Below are 15,061 nucleotides of genomic sequence, written 5' to 3' on the forward strand. Positions count from 1 at the left end.
ACAGATCCTCATACAGTCACATTCCTGCACCTTAGTCACTTTCACACCTGTATGCATATGCTGTATATTTACTTCCATTTTCCTGTTTGGATGCAAATCTTGTATTTTTTTCCTGCTTTATTAATGTATGATATAACTTATGTATAAGTCTAAGATATTAGTCATTATTGTTTTGTATCCCAGAACCCTGTTAGAAAAGAAACACCTGAATTCAACGTGTCCACATACTTCTGTCCATTTGTGTATAAGTTAGATAATTATACTAATTATGCAATAAAAAAAAAATTACAAAAATAAATAAGAAAATGTACAAAATAATAAATAACATGAAGAAAATAAGCAACAGAATCAATAGACTGAATTCCCCAGTCAAAGCCCTGCAGTTGGATCAGTGCCAGTGGACGGACACACTGGGTTTATGTTCACATAATGACAGACTGGACTGAAAAAGACACGTTTTCTCCACTTTTCTCTGTTTCTCATATAATAATCCTATAAAAAACCCATGACAACATTTTACACATTAGCGTTTTTGTTGTATTTTTATTCACTATGATCCATTAAAACTGAGGGAAAAGAAAAGTGAATCTGATTTTGGCTGAAGTTTTATTATGTTTGGTCGCTGTGTTCACTGTATGTTTTTATTTTTTATTTTTCATTTAATGTGTTTGTAAATCCAAGGTTCTAATAGTTTTGGATTTTTCATTCTAGTTTAGTTTTATTTAGTTTGGACTTTTTTTTCTCTAATTCAGTTAGTTTTAATTAGTTTTTAGAGCAGGTTTACTAGTTTTTATTAGTTTTTGGTTTTTTCTAAATGCTTAGTTTTAGGTTTTTTTTATGTCTTTCTCTTCTTCTCTGTCGTCATATTCAAATCAATCCCAGACAGGACTCTGCTGCTTTAGTCTCCATGTTTCCAGGTAGAGTGGGGACCAGAAGACGACTGGAAACCACAAGTGAACACAAGTGTCGGACCCTTAAATATCAGATGGTGACAGCAGAGAAAATTACTAGAGGGAAACAAATCGATTTCATATCAATCTGACACTGAAAAAGATGAAAATGAAGGGAATTTTATTCATGATTTTTATACGTTTTAGTTAGTTTTATAAGCACACAATACAGTTTCAGTTAGTTAACATTATATATATATATATATATATATATATATATATATATATATATATATATACACACACACACACACACACACACATATACAGGGTGGGGAAGCAAAATGTACAATACTTTGAGGCAGGGATTGAAAGACAGTGTATGACCAATTAGTTTATTGAAAGTCATGAGAATTTATTTGCCACAAGAAAATGTCCATAATAGAAAATGTTTTTATTCTATGTGTCCTCCTTCTTTCTCAATAACTGCCTTCACACACTTACTGAAACTTGCTCAAGTGTTCCTCAAATATTGGGGTGACAACTTCTCCCATTCTTCTTTAATAGTATCTTCCAGACTTTCTGGTAATAGTTTTGCTCATAGTCATTCTCTTCTTTCCATTATAAACAGTCTTTATGGACACTCCAACTATTTTTGAAATCTCCTTTGGTGTGACGAGTGCATTCAGCAAATCACACACTCTTTGACGTTTGCTTTCCTGATTACTCATATGGGCAAAAGTTTCTGAAAAGGTATGGATAATAGTGTTAGGTATGATTATGACATCAGTATATGTTTGGTTTCAAGAGAAAAAACTGAAAAAGAGAAAACAACAGAGAAAAAACAACTAAATGTTCATAGTAAATTTTGCTTCCCCACCCTGTATATATAGATATAGATAGATAGATAGATAGATAGATAGATAGATAGATAGATAGATAGATAGATAGATAGATAGATAGATAGATAGATAGATAGATAGATAGATAGATAGATAGATAGATAGATAGATAGATCAGTCCGACATTGACAAAGACAAAAACTAAGGGAATTTTATCCATAATTTTCATATGTTTTAGTTAATTTTGTAAACACACAATACAGTTTCACATAGTTATCATTTTTTCTTTTAATTATAGTTTTTATTTATTTCAGTTAATGAAAATGTTTTTTCAATTCTAGTTTTCGTCATTTCATTAGTTTTTGTTAACAATAATAACCTTGGTAAAACCTGCTGTTTTGTTTTGATTTTACTGTTGTTTTAGTTTCTAGTCTGAGTTTATACTGTACTCAGGTCCCGATTGTCAGCAGTATTTAGTAAATACTATAAAATACTGATAAAAATAATAAAATACTGAAAAAACAATAAAATACATGTATATATACAGTTATTCATTTGTTTTTGTCACCTTTAATTAAACCCTGCAGCTGCTTCATCCTTCTATAAAACCTTTAACCCTTTAAACTCCTCATATTCTCATTTACTTTTGGATGCAGTGTGAATGAAGCCTTTATTAATAAACTCCTTAATGCTGCTGCAGTTCCTGCTCTCACCACCAGGGGTCAGTAGAGGCTGTGTGTTCTGATCAGTCTGAAGGTCACTTCAGTTCATGTTTACCTCTGGATGCTGTTGAGGCTGTTGCCATGGATACGACCACAGATTCCGTCGCCTCCATCTGACCTGAACGACTGGAACCACAAGAAAATAAAGATTAGAAAATACAAAGAGGACGGAGAGGTGGTTTTATCTGTCTGTCAAATTAAAGCAGTGGAGGAGGAAGTTTTAGATGATTTGACTTTTTCTGACTCAAAACTGAATGATTAAATATTGTTAAAGTGTGAAAAGTCAAAGTACTTATAAAAAAAAAAAAAGTAAAAGTATTTTTAATAGTTTTATAGACTTTTATAGGTAAATAATCACAAAATCTAAATAAAATAACAAAATAATTAGCAAAATAAAAAGAATAACCAGGAAAGTTCAAATAATGATTTTTAAAAAGGTGGGAAAAGAATCATTAAAATGAGCAAAAACAAAAAAAACAAATCAACAACAAAATGAGTGACTTATCAACAAAATGAATAAGATAATCAAGAAAATGAACAAAGTGAATGAAATAAGGAAAAAATTAGGAAGATAATCAACAAAAGAAATTAAATAAATGACAAAAGGAATTAAATAAATGATAAAATGAACAAAAATGAATAAAATAATGAACGAAAAGTGATGATAATAATAATGAACAAAATAAAGAGAATAATGTGGGGAATTAATGAAAAAAATAATTTAAAAAAATGCAATAACAATTTTTTTTTTAAATTGTGCTACATTAGAAAAATTTTCGACCAAACTTTCTTCAGTAAAAAGTTTTATGTAAAAAAAAAAAAAGATAATAATAATAATAATAATAATAATAATAATAATAATAATAATAATAATACCTGAAATGTTCTCTATTTTTCAAATGTTTCTGGTAAAATTTATTTTTGTACCTAAAGTTTATTTATTTATTTATTTATTTATTTATTTATTTATTTATTTATTTGTTTGTTTGTTTGTTTGTTTGTTTGTTTGTTTGTTTGTTTGTTTGTTTGTTTGTTTTGAGCAGAGGAAAAAATCTAACTTTTTTTATGTGTACAAGGAACTAATATCACAGCAAATACATTAATAAACAAAGGTGATCAAGACAAAAAAGCAATTGCCATGTACACTAGTAATAAAATAAATTCAATAAGTACTGCTTAAAAAGGAGTGGGAAAAAGAAAACGTTTTAAATCCCACCCCCATCTCACATTTATACAACAGAACACATGACTTTTACTTCCTTTATGATAACATACCATCTGTTTAGTCCTAATAATGTAAACAACCGACAGTAAACAGATGAAAACTGATGCATATTATTATATTAGTAACGATGTAAATGACAGTCTGCAGAACTTATAATACAATATATTTTAACCATAATCACATACAAACATGGTAAACAACGACAAGCGCAAACAAAAAAATAAGAAAGAGCCAAAGACGGAATGGTCCAGCAATTAACAGTAAGCCCCGCCCCCCGTACTGTGGCCAGACCACACATTTAGGATGTGATTTCAAACTGTGGACATTTGGGCAGAGGTTGGACCGCAGATCCACACTGTTAACATGTTTGTGAGCAAAAACGCCCCAATGTATTGAATTTTGAATATTGAATCGTTGGTGGTTTTGGTTCTAAGTGTGTTCTGGTACCAGACTGACCCCTACTGGTCAGAGTCTGGAATATAAATACGACACAGAAACACTTTAAGAAACATCATCCAATAAATATAATAACCTAAAATAGGAGATGTTTTGTGGTTTTTCAGTCTAAACCAGAGCTAAGCTAACAGAGCTACGCTAATAGAACTAAGCTAACAGAGCTACGCTAACAGAACTAAGCTAACAGAGCTAAGCTAACAGAACTATAATGTAAAGTGTCAGCTGATGCAGCACATGGAGATTATAAGACACTATTATTTTACAGTTGAATTGTTGGTGGTTTTGGTTCTAAGTGTGTTCTGGTACCAGACTGACCCCTACTGGTCAGAGTTGGAATGTTAATATGACATAGAAACACTTTAAGAAATGTCTTCTGATAAATATAATAACCTAAAATAGGAGGTGTTTTGTGGTTTTACTGTGGCTGTTTTCAGTCTAAAAACAGAGCTAAGCTAACAGAGCTAAGCTAACAGAGCTATAATGCCAACTAGAAAAGTACTCAGAGAGCTCAGACAAATACCAAGGCAGATCAGTTGAACCCCCCCCCCCCAAAAAAAAAGTAATCATTTGTTCCTTGTGCCAGTGTCAACATTTCCTGAAAATTTCATCCAAATCCTTCCATAACTTTTGGAGTTTTCTTACTAACAGACAAACAAACAAACAAACAAAAAATGTCATATGTTAATGATACAACAAAACCTTAGGTTTGGATTATGTTAAAAGGGCTAAAAATCATTTAAATTCCAGTAAAGCGTGTGTTTGTTGCTTGTTTTCTCGGCTCAGCTTTTACAGGTTAAAGGACGTTCTTGCGACTTCCCCTCGTGGCCTTTTTGTTGAGGCTGGACCGACCCGGGGTCACCTGGGGTCACCTGGGGTCACCTGGGGTCACGCCCACAGCAGAGGTGGAGGGTTAGCGCCGTCAGCTCCACTAATGACCCCCAGCGCCCCCCCCCGCCCACCCTCGCCCCCCCCGCCCGGCTGCAGCTGGAGGCCGAACGTCTGGTTTGCGTTAAACACACACATGTGGTCTTTGTTGTGAAAAACGCAGCCAACACGAAGCCACGGTCTGACGAACGGATTTGTCCAGGTCCGACTGCAACAACATTTGGACGGTTTTACCAAAACATACACATTTGAACCTTAATGATCAAAAATGATCATATTGTTTTCATGTTAATGGATGAAAACGTCCAAATATTCACGTTTATTTGACCAAAGTTTAACGTTTCAACTTCAGCTCTCACCACATCCTTTAGATTGATTGATTGATTGATTGATCGATGTATTTATTTCGAATATGAACGTCAAAACAGAAGAAAACAAACAAACAAAACACTTAAACATAAGACATATAATATAGATTTGAAAAGGAGTCGAAGAAGCATAAGTTCAAAAAAGCTTTGAGCCTTTTAAAGTGGAAAAAATAATTTTTGTGGCACTTTTTATAGTGACACCAGCGGTATAAATATCATATTTTTAGATAAACTGGTGCTGCTCAAAACACAATAATTCATCAAAATCAGTTTCATTAATTATTGGCATATATAAGGCTTCAATCACCTCTAAACAAATGGTCCTGTTTCTACTTCAGTTTTGAAAAATATTCTAAAGTTTGTGTTTTTCACGTGAAAATGGGAGATACTTTTGCAACAAAAACAGCTTAAAATTGCAAAACAAACAAAAAAAAATATTCAGAGGATCAATTAAAATGTTATTGCTCTGGTCAGGACAGAAGCTGACAGAAGGTTTGAGCCTTTCAAAGTGAAAAAAATATTAGAATTTTTTTTTTTTTTTTTTGCTTTTTTTTTTTTTTTTGTGCCTTTTTTACGGTGGGGAACCATTTTTGACACTAATGGTACAAATGTCATATTTGTTTTCATAAACTGGTGCTGCACAACACAATAATGCATCAAAATCAATGTTGTTATAAACATATGCAAGGCTCTAATAGCTTCAATAAAACAATCCTGTTTCTACTTCACTTTTGGAAAATATTCCATATTTTGTGTTTTCTCATTAGCACAGGGACAGTTTTACAACAACAATGGCTTAAAATGTTAAAAATAATTAAAGGATGAATTAAAATTTGATTGTTCTGGTCAGGAGAGAAGTCGCTAGAAGAATTCAGCCTTTTGAAGTTAAAAAAATATATGTATATATATATATATATATATATATATATATATATATATATATGTATAATTATTATCATTATTATTAAGTTGGGGGTTCTTTTGTATTTTTTTACATTGGGGAGCCATTTTTGACACTAATGGTACAAATGTCGTATTTGTTTTTATAAACTGGTGCTGCTCAACACAATAATGCATCAAAATCAATGTCGTATAAACTCTTAACATATGCAGAACTCTAATAGCTTCAATAAAATAATCCTGTTTCTACTTCAGTTTTGTTTTCTCATTAACACAGGGAGAGTTTTACAACAAAAATGGATTAAAAATGTTAAAAATATTTAAAGGATGAATTAAAATCATATTGTTCTGGTCAGGACAGAAGCAGATAGAAGATTTGAGCCTTTCATTAAATTAATTGGTGAACTTTTTATGGCACGTTTTACAGTGGGGAACAGTTTTGGACACTAACGGTACCAGTGTTGTGTTTTTGTCAATGGCGTCAGAGGCTCAAACAGGACGGAACGTAATGACAGGAAGTCACTGATTTGACTTTATTTGTGTCAGATATGGATCTACTGACACTAAACATCTGTCCCACGGTTCAGGTTTGGCTTCCACATCATCTGAGAGCGTTTAGCGGCTGCACGTCCAGTCTGCTCTGGTGTCGACGGTTGATTTACGCCGCAGCCGCCGACACAATGGCTCAGTGTTGCGTTCAGGGACACGTGGAGGATGATGGACAGGGATGGAAGCGGTGAGCTGTTTTTATGAGCGGACGGTTCCTGCAGCGTCAGACCACCAGCGCTGCCAGACTGGACCCACAGTTTATTTATGAACGCTTTTATTCCAAATATTCAGCCTTAAATCCAACAAACGACCTGTTGTCAAAATCCACACGATAAAACCAACGAATTTCACATTAAAACTGTGTCAGAGTTTGGTTTCCACACAGATTTAAGCTTCATTTTAACACAAACACAAACAAAATACTGACGCTAAAGGTTTTCATTCCCACTTTTCTGAAGGTTCAGGTTTAAAAACTGATACGACAGTTTGTACAAAAAAAGACCTGATAGTTGATCAATCAGTCCAGATCAATATGAAAAACTCAAAGACTGATTTAAATATTTATTTGTACATTGACTTTTCATCCATCATTTCAGAGCAAATAAAAAAAAAAATCACATATTGAGCTGAAAACTGTTATTTCTGTTTATTAATGACTCGTAAAATGTTTATAATCTATGAATAACTTCATTTACATATTGATTGACTGTTTTTACTGTTTAGAAAAAAATAAAGAGTAAAATTAACAAACTGTATTTGGGTCATTTTAGGGGAAGGAGATTTGTGACTTTATTATTAAAGCCCAAACAATATCACTCATAAATATATAAATATTTTCAATTAAAAAAAAACACTTAACTTTGTCTGTTTCTTTGTCTGTTTGTTTGTTTGTCCAGAATTTCTTGGCTGCAGACATTTCATGAAAAGGTCTGGAAAAAAAAAAAAAAAAAAAAAAAACTTCACTTTTTCTGTCTGTCTGTTTGTCTGATTGTTTATCTGTTTGTTTGTTTGTTTGTTTGTTTGTCTGTTTATATGTTTGTTTGTTTGTTTGTTTGTTTGTTTGTTTGTTTGTCCAGAATTTCTTGGCTACAGATGTTTCATGTGAAGGTCAGGAAAAATTCCCAAAATTAAAAAAAACTAATCACAAAAAATTAAATAATAATAATAATAATAATAATAATAATAATAATAATAATAATAATGTTTTTTTTTAGTTTTTTTTTTTATTTACAACTTTATCTAAGGTTTTTATCCTAAATCTTAATTTGTGAGGGTATTTCTTTGTACTTTTACCCATTTTTTTCATATCACAAGTCTTTTTTCTTGGCTTGTTTTTGTTTATGTCTTGAAACCAAAAAAATCTGGGTTTTTTGTCATGAATTAACGACTTTGAGGAGTTTAAAAAATGTCTTTAACTTTAAATTCTTTATTTCTCATAAATTGCTGACTATACATTTGGAGAATACTCATTCATTTTAATTTCAAACTCTGTTTAATATAAAAATATTATCGTTTTTTTTTTTTCTTCAACTTCATCCAAGGTTTTTATTTTCTTGAATCTTGAAAGTGTTTCCTTCTGATCCCACATAGAGTTGAACTGGTTGAAGGTCTCTGTAGATAATTCTCTAAAATCTAATATTTTGTACAGATTTCTTTCTTTTATTGTATTTTATATCTTACTTTATCTTAGTTTATATTCACATCTTTTCGTAACAGGAAGTGCGAGGCTGCGTATTCTGCCTCGGGTTGAACTTTCATTTTCTCGTATCTGTGTGAGGACGTCGTATCGCGGCTTCGTTACTCAAACGTACAGATAATTACGACAGAACACGACGATGTAGAAACTGTAGAAACGCGTTTCTTTCCGTACCGTCGCCGTTGGTTTCCACCGATGCCCAAACATGGCGCCCGATCTGTCGTCCTGGCGACCACATGTCGACTCCTCCGTGAACAGCGACTTTGTGTCCTATTAAAACACTTTGGAGGAAAAACTCTGTGACCTTTGACCCCATCCGACACCTCTGGGATGAACTGGACCGCTGACCCTGATCCAGGATTTAAGGCCTTAAATCCCAGGTTTAGGATCAGCTTTGAATTCGCTTTGAAACGCTGGTGAATTCAGTACGTTTAGGTTTTTTATCATATGTGTTACATTTTATCATATGTGTTACATTCATTTACATTCATATTACATATTACATATATTATTACATTTACATTCATTTACTGATAAAAACAGGAAAGAAAAACCACCAGGACCAGATGGATCAGGGGTCAGTCCAAGGACCAGAACCAGAACCAGGGACTGGACCTCCTAACGTCCAAGTTTACCTCCCACAGAATGACCCCGTAATATCTGCGAAGGTGTTTTAGGGCCACATACGAAAAATAAAAACACGTCACTGCGAGAATAAAGTCGTAAAACACTGAGATAAAACCTGAATGGAAATACTGTCGTACTTTTATGTTATTAAAGTCGTCATATTATGAGAATAAAGTCATAGTTTACAAAGTACCCTGAAAAAAATAAAAGTAAAAGTTTTTAAAAATTAACTTAATTTTTTTTTTTTTTGGTCTCATTATTATTATTTTTTCTCAAAAATGAACAACTTTATGATTTAAAGTGATATAATTAAGAATTTGTGGAGAAATGTATAGTATTTCAAGAAAAAGTTTGTAATATTCAAAGAAAACCATATATAATATAATAATTTACATTTAATATTTCCAGAAAAGTCAAGTATTTAAAGACTAAAGCTGGAACATTTCTGAAAAAAATCACAATATTGTACGAGAATAAAGTTGTAAAAGATCGAGACAAAACCTGTAATTTTATAAGAATAAAGTCGTAATATTTTGAGCATAAAGCCATAATATTATGAGCTTAAAAAATTTGTAGTTTTAAAAAAACTCATAATTTAATGAAAATACTGTCGTACTTTTATATTATTAAAGTCTTCATATTACGAGAATAAAGTCATAGTTTACAAAAAATACTTAAAAAATAAAAAATTTTAAAAAATTAACTTAAAAAAAAGATTTTGTCTCATTAATATTATTTTTTTTCTCACAAATGAACAACTTTATGATTTAAAGTGATATAATTAAGAATTTGTCAGGAAAATTATAATATTTAAAAAACAAACAAACAAAAAAAACATATATAATATAGTATTTTCCTTATAACATTTCCAGGAAAGTCAAATATTTACAAGACTAAAGTTGAAACATTTCTGGAAAAAAAATGACAATATTGTACCAGAAAAACAGAATATTTGGAGATAAAAGCTTAATATGATGAGAGTTGTGAGAATTCCCAGCTCCCCCAAACGCAGCTGCAGTTGAATAATTACAGTTTAACTCTTTAACGACTTATGAAGGTTATGACTTTATTTCATGTCATAATACCTGATCCTCCTCCATAAAAACACACTCATGGAGGGTGAAGCCGAGGCCGTGTTTGGACCAAACATCAGGATTATCTCACCTCAAAGTCACGCTGTTTCCGAGGTTTATTGTTCCTTCTTTTTATGGTTTTTGCTTTTTCACCAAAACATGGATGAAGGTGTTTGTTTCCAGCCGTCAGACGGAACCAGGCTTTCATTCAGACTCATCCAACATCTGCAGCGTCAGGACCAGGTGGAAACCAGGCCCAGATTCACCTGGACGACCAGACATAAAACCAGGATTAGAGCTGACTCCGCCCACTTTCAGACACTCACATTCACTTGTTTATCTGTTAAATAGAATAGAATGCACATGTGGAAATCACACATTAAAACACAGAAGAAATCATCTTCATCCAGCCCATAGAGGTCCTTCTAACCACCAAAAGCACAAAGCAGTAGCAATGTTAAAACGAACAAAACATTTCATACAGTTTGATTTAATTTTTTCTTTTTTTTTTACATTTTTTTCTTTCTTAGTATTTCATTGACTTGAGCTGTAAACAAAAATACCAAATACTCAATCATTTTCATATGTTTTAACTCTTTAAATGCTATGTTTGTAATGTAAACAAACCATATTTTTAATGCGAAAAAAAAAAAAAAACAAACATAATGTGCACACACCTGGTATTTACACAGGTGGTACTTACTTCTGGGTCAAAATAATTACCGATCGCCTTATGTGACACTATTATTTTCCAGTTGAATCGTTGGTGGTTTTGGTTCTAAGTGTGTTCTGGTACCAGACTGACCCCTACTGGTCAGAGTTGGAACATTACTACGACATAGAAACACATTAAGAAATGTCTTCCGATAAATATAGTAACCTCTTATAGGAGGTGTTTTGTGGTTTTTCAGTCTAAAACCAGAGCTAAGCTAACAGAGCTAAGTGAACAAAGCTATAATGTAAACTATCAGCTGATGCGTTGGTGGTTTTGGTTCGTAGTACATTTTCTAAGTGTGTTCTAGTACCAGACTGACCCCTCCTGGTCAGAGCTGGAACATTAATACGACATAGAACCTGTATGTTCTCCGTTCATTCCCTGGTTTTCATCGGCTGCTCAGACTTCCTTCACAGCTCATGTCACCACATCCCAAAGCTGTTTATTGCTTTTCCCAGGTTCTAAACGCTCCGGTTTTAAATAAAGTTCGGTCGTCTTATCGTCGTTAAAATCCTGGTGCTCTTTAAAACCACAGCTCGGCCTTTTCCCAGTGTCACCGCCGCAGATTCCTGTATATTTATTAGACTTGGCAGCGACTCCGATGCTGATATTTCTGGTCTAATTGGGAGCTGCTGTCATGAGCTGGAACGCTGCCACTTCTTGTAAAAAAAAAAAAAAAAAAGTCCTGAGGAGTCAAAGGTATCGGCCCATCTGTTGGAACATGAAGCAGCTTGTTTTGTGGAGCTCAGATGATGACAATGACCAGAGCGCAGCAGCTTAACGTCCAGCTTTAAGGGCTTGTAGAACCACAGATGATAGACCCGCTCCCCTCCTCCACACAGTAAAAGTATATAGAGCGTGATCTGAACTCCGATCAGTTTCAGGATCCTTTCGCAGAAACAGGAACTATCGCACGGTTGAGTTAAAGCTTCAAGGACGGTTTTGTCTCCGACGCCACCGTCATTTAAAACACTATAACTACTGAAACGTTTACAATATTGACAAAATACGTCATCTTTTATGTGAGTGTGGGTTCTTTCTATTGGTCTAGACCAGGGGTCTGCAACCTTTAGTACCAGTCAGAGCCATTTCACCCCCTCTTCCCCCAAAAAACAGTCTGGAGCTGCAAAAAATAACAGAGCTTATAAACTTTTAATCTTTTTTTACATTTTATCTGTTAGAACCACTGAATACAACAAACAGAAGTGCACTGTGGAATGGATTCTGGAGTATGATTACTCTAAAAGTACACAGTAACAGTAGTTCATAGTATTTGTGCTAATAGTATATGAAGTACTAATACCAAAAATACCAAATTCACGAGGTACTAATTGGAAAAAATAATTTTATTCATCATTGAATTTAGTCTTAAAGCTTATTTCAGATGAAAAAACACTATTGGAGCTTGGAAGGGATTTTTGAGTATGTTTACTCCAAAAGTACACAGTAAAAGTAGTTCATAGTATTTGTGCTAACAGTATATGAAGTACTAATACCAAAAAATCCAAATTCATGAGGTACTTATTGGAAAAAATTATTTCATTCGTCATCGAATTCAGTCTTAAAGCTTATTTCAGACTTTTGGAGCTTGGAAGGAATTTTTGAGTAAGATTACTCCAAAAGTACACAGTAAAAGTAGTTCATAGTATTTGTGCTAATAGTATATGAAGTACTAATACCAAATATACCAAATTTATGAGGTACTTATTAGAAAAAATAATTTTATTCGTCATTGAATTTAGTCTTAAAGCCTATTTCAGATGAAAACACACTTTTGGAGCTTGGAAGGGAATCTGTTGTAGGATTACCCACAGTACTCATACTCATACAGTCGCTCTGTGAAAAGTATCGCTCTTTATGGAAATGATTCTCTTCCAAACTCAACACTGCCTCCACAGTTCCCAGTTGTACTGTTCCCAGAAAACGGACAGAATTACGTGAATAAAATACAAAGGACAGACGGAACCCTCTGTCCGTCTGCGTCTTTAACGTAGAGCAGAAATCAGCCCTGACTTTTGTTGAAGGCACGTTCGCTCCATGCAGCTCATCTACTGTAACTGTTTAATGAATAGCGCACAAGAAAAATGCTAGTGGCTGGTTTGACCGCAGTAAAGGGAGGAGCCACTACAAGGAGGAGGAAGAGACGCATGAGGGTCCAGAGCCAAAGGTTGACCAGCCCTGATCTGGAACACATTAGGGTAGAGGTCTGCATTGGCTTGAGGGGGGTGGGCGGAGCTTGGAGCAGCAGAGTGCAGTCGGTGAGAGAGAGATGGTAGATTTTGACTAGTCTTAGCAGCGTTTTAGCGATGAATTCTTGGAAATAATTGTATATAATATTTATATTTATCAATTTAGTTACAGGACAGTGTGTATTGGCATTATTTGCCAAAAACAAGATGCATGCACCAGATTTAGCAAAGAAGCTAATTTCAGTCTGTTGTTCTGGACAAATGACCAACATAATAAAACATCATATAGATTACGAAGTAGTAATAAACTGAAGAAAACAGTTAGACAACGACAGATATAGGATAGTTTGCTCAGGCTGAACGGTTCCAGTCAAATACATAAACAGGGTTTACATCTAAAACAGGTGATTTCTCACAGACTGCAAAGGAAGCTCAGCTTCCCCTAAAATTAAATGCTCAAATCTGTTCAGTTGTTTTCATTTCATTGACTCCAAATGTGTTGGAACATGTTCATCTCTCAGACCAGTTGGTTCAGAATCAGTTTGATCCCAGATCAGTGGACTGGATGTTGTTCACTTCTCCTCCATTCCCGTGTCTGTTTTCTCCTCCATCTCTGCTCAGTGCATTTGTCGTAGACGCTCAGCGTCCATGCACTTCAATGGGACTGAGTGGAACTGCTGGAAACTGACTCTAAACTGGACGCTAATTGGATAAATGCTACGGTGTTGTCCCGCCCCCGGACACTTGGCGTCTCTGGGGGTGAATGGAGCTGTGGGTGGAGCTCGGCCGGGCTGGACGCTGAGCTTCCACGTGCTGATTGGAGGATCAGTCCAAAGGCTGAATCCTGTTTGATTGACAGCTGTTTTCAGATCTGCTCCTTCACTGACACAGTTCAGTTTAATACCGACACACATTCTGCTGTGAAATCACAGAAACCACTACCAAAGCACTTGTTCATTTCTTGCACTGTAAATAAAACACACACATTGGACTTCCTTGTTTCAATTTAACATAATTTCAGCGTTTTCTTGTTTACTTGGTATGATAAGGTCACTGACCATTTTCTTAAAAAGGAACGGAGGTACGAATTTATGTTTAAATAACTTGACATTTTTTTACGTAAGCTGACAATGAGCTTCCCCTGTCTGAAAGACGAGCAGCCGCCACTGATCTAAAAGTACAATAACATTTCCTAGAATAAAATAAGACAGTGATAGTGCTGTTGTTGGAGGGTTCTACTAGTGTGTTTTCCCATGTTTTTGTGCTGTTTCCTGTTTTTTTCCCACTGTTTTTATCTGTATTTTTGCTGTTTTTATAGTTCATTGATAGTTGGATTTTAGCTATAAGTATTAATGTGCTGCCCCCTGGTGGACACAGATAATTCCGTTTGGGTTCATGTGTTTTGTCTGTTCAGAGCTGCCGTAGTTTTTATACTGCTACAGGAGTCTGGTCAGTTTGGGCACAGTTCCAGACCAGTTACCTGTTTTTGGCCCTAAAGAAACATCTGTTTGTAAGTATTGTTTTATATTAAATTGTTAAATCACTGTACTTAGTCAGCTGAGGCTCCTTGTGTTGCTTAATACTTTTATTTTTGTGCATTAACGGAAGATGCTAGTAGCGTTAGCATACCTATGGGATTTTCCATATATTTTAGCATCGTGCTAATTGCTATCATTAACTGTCGTTTTTTGTTTGTTTGTTTGTTTTTTGTATTTTGGAACTGTACCTCAATATAAGAGAATGTTGTGTATGAATTACACATAAAAAGCACTAATAGATTGTGTTTTAATGTTCTACACATGTTTTTTTGCTCATAAAAAATGAAAATATACATGATCGTAACATACATTTTGTTTTTGTATGTACAGTTTTACAGTCATCGAGTAAATATCCAAAACAGCAAGAAGCTTCCTGGGTGTTTTTC

The sequence above is a fragment of the Sphaeramia orbicularis genome, chromosome 9, assembly GCF_902148855.1.
Source record: "Sphaeramia orbicularis chromosome 9, fSphaOr1.1, whole genome shotgun sequence".
Taxonomy (NCBI): Eukaryota; Metazoa; Chordata; class Actinopteri; order Kurtiformes; family Apogonidae; genus Sphaeramia; species Sphaeramia orbicularis.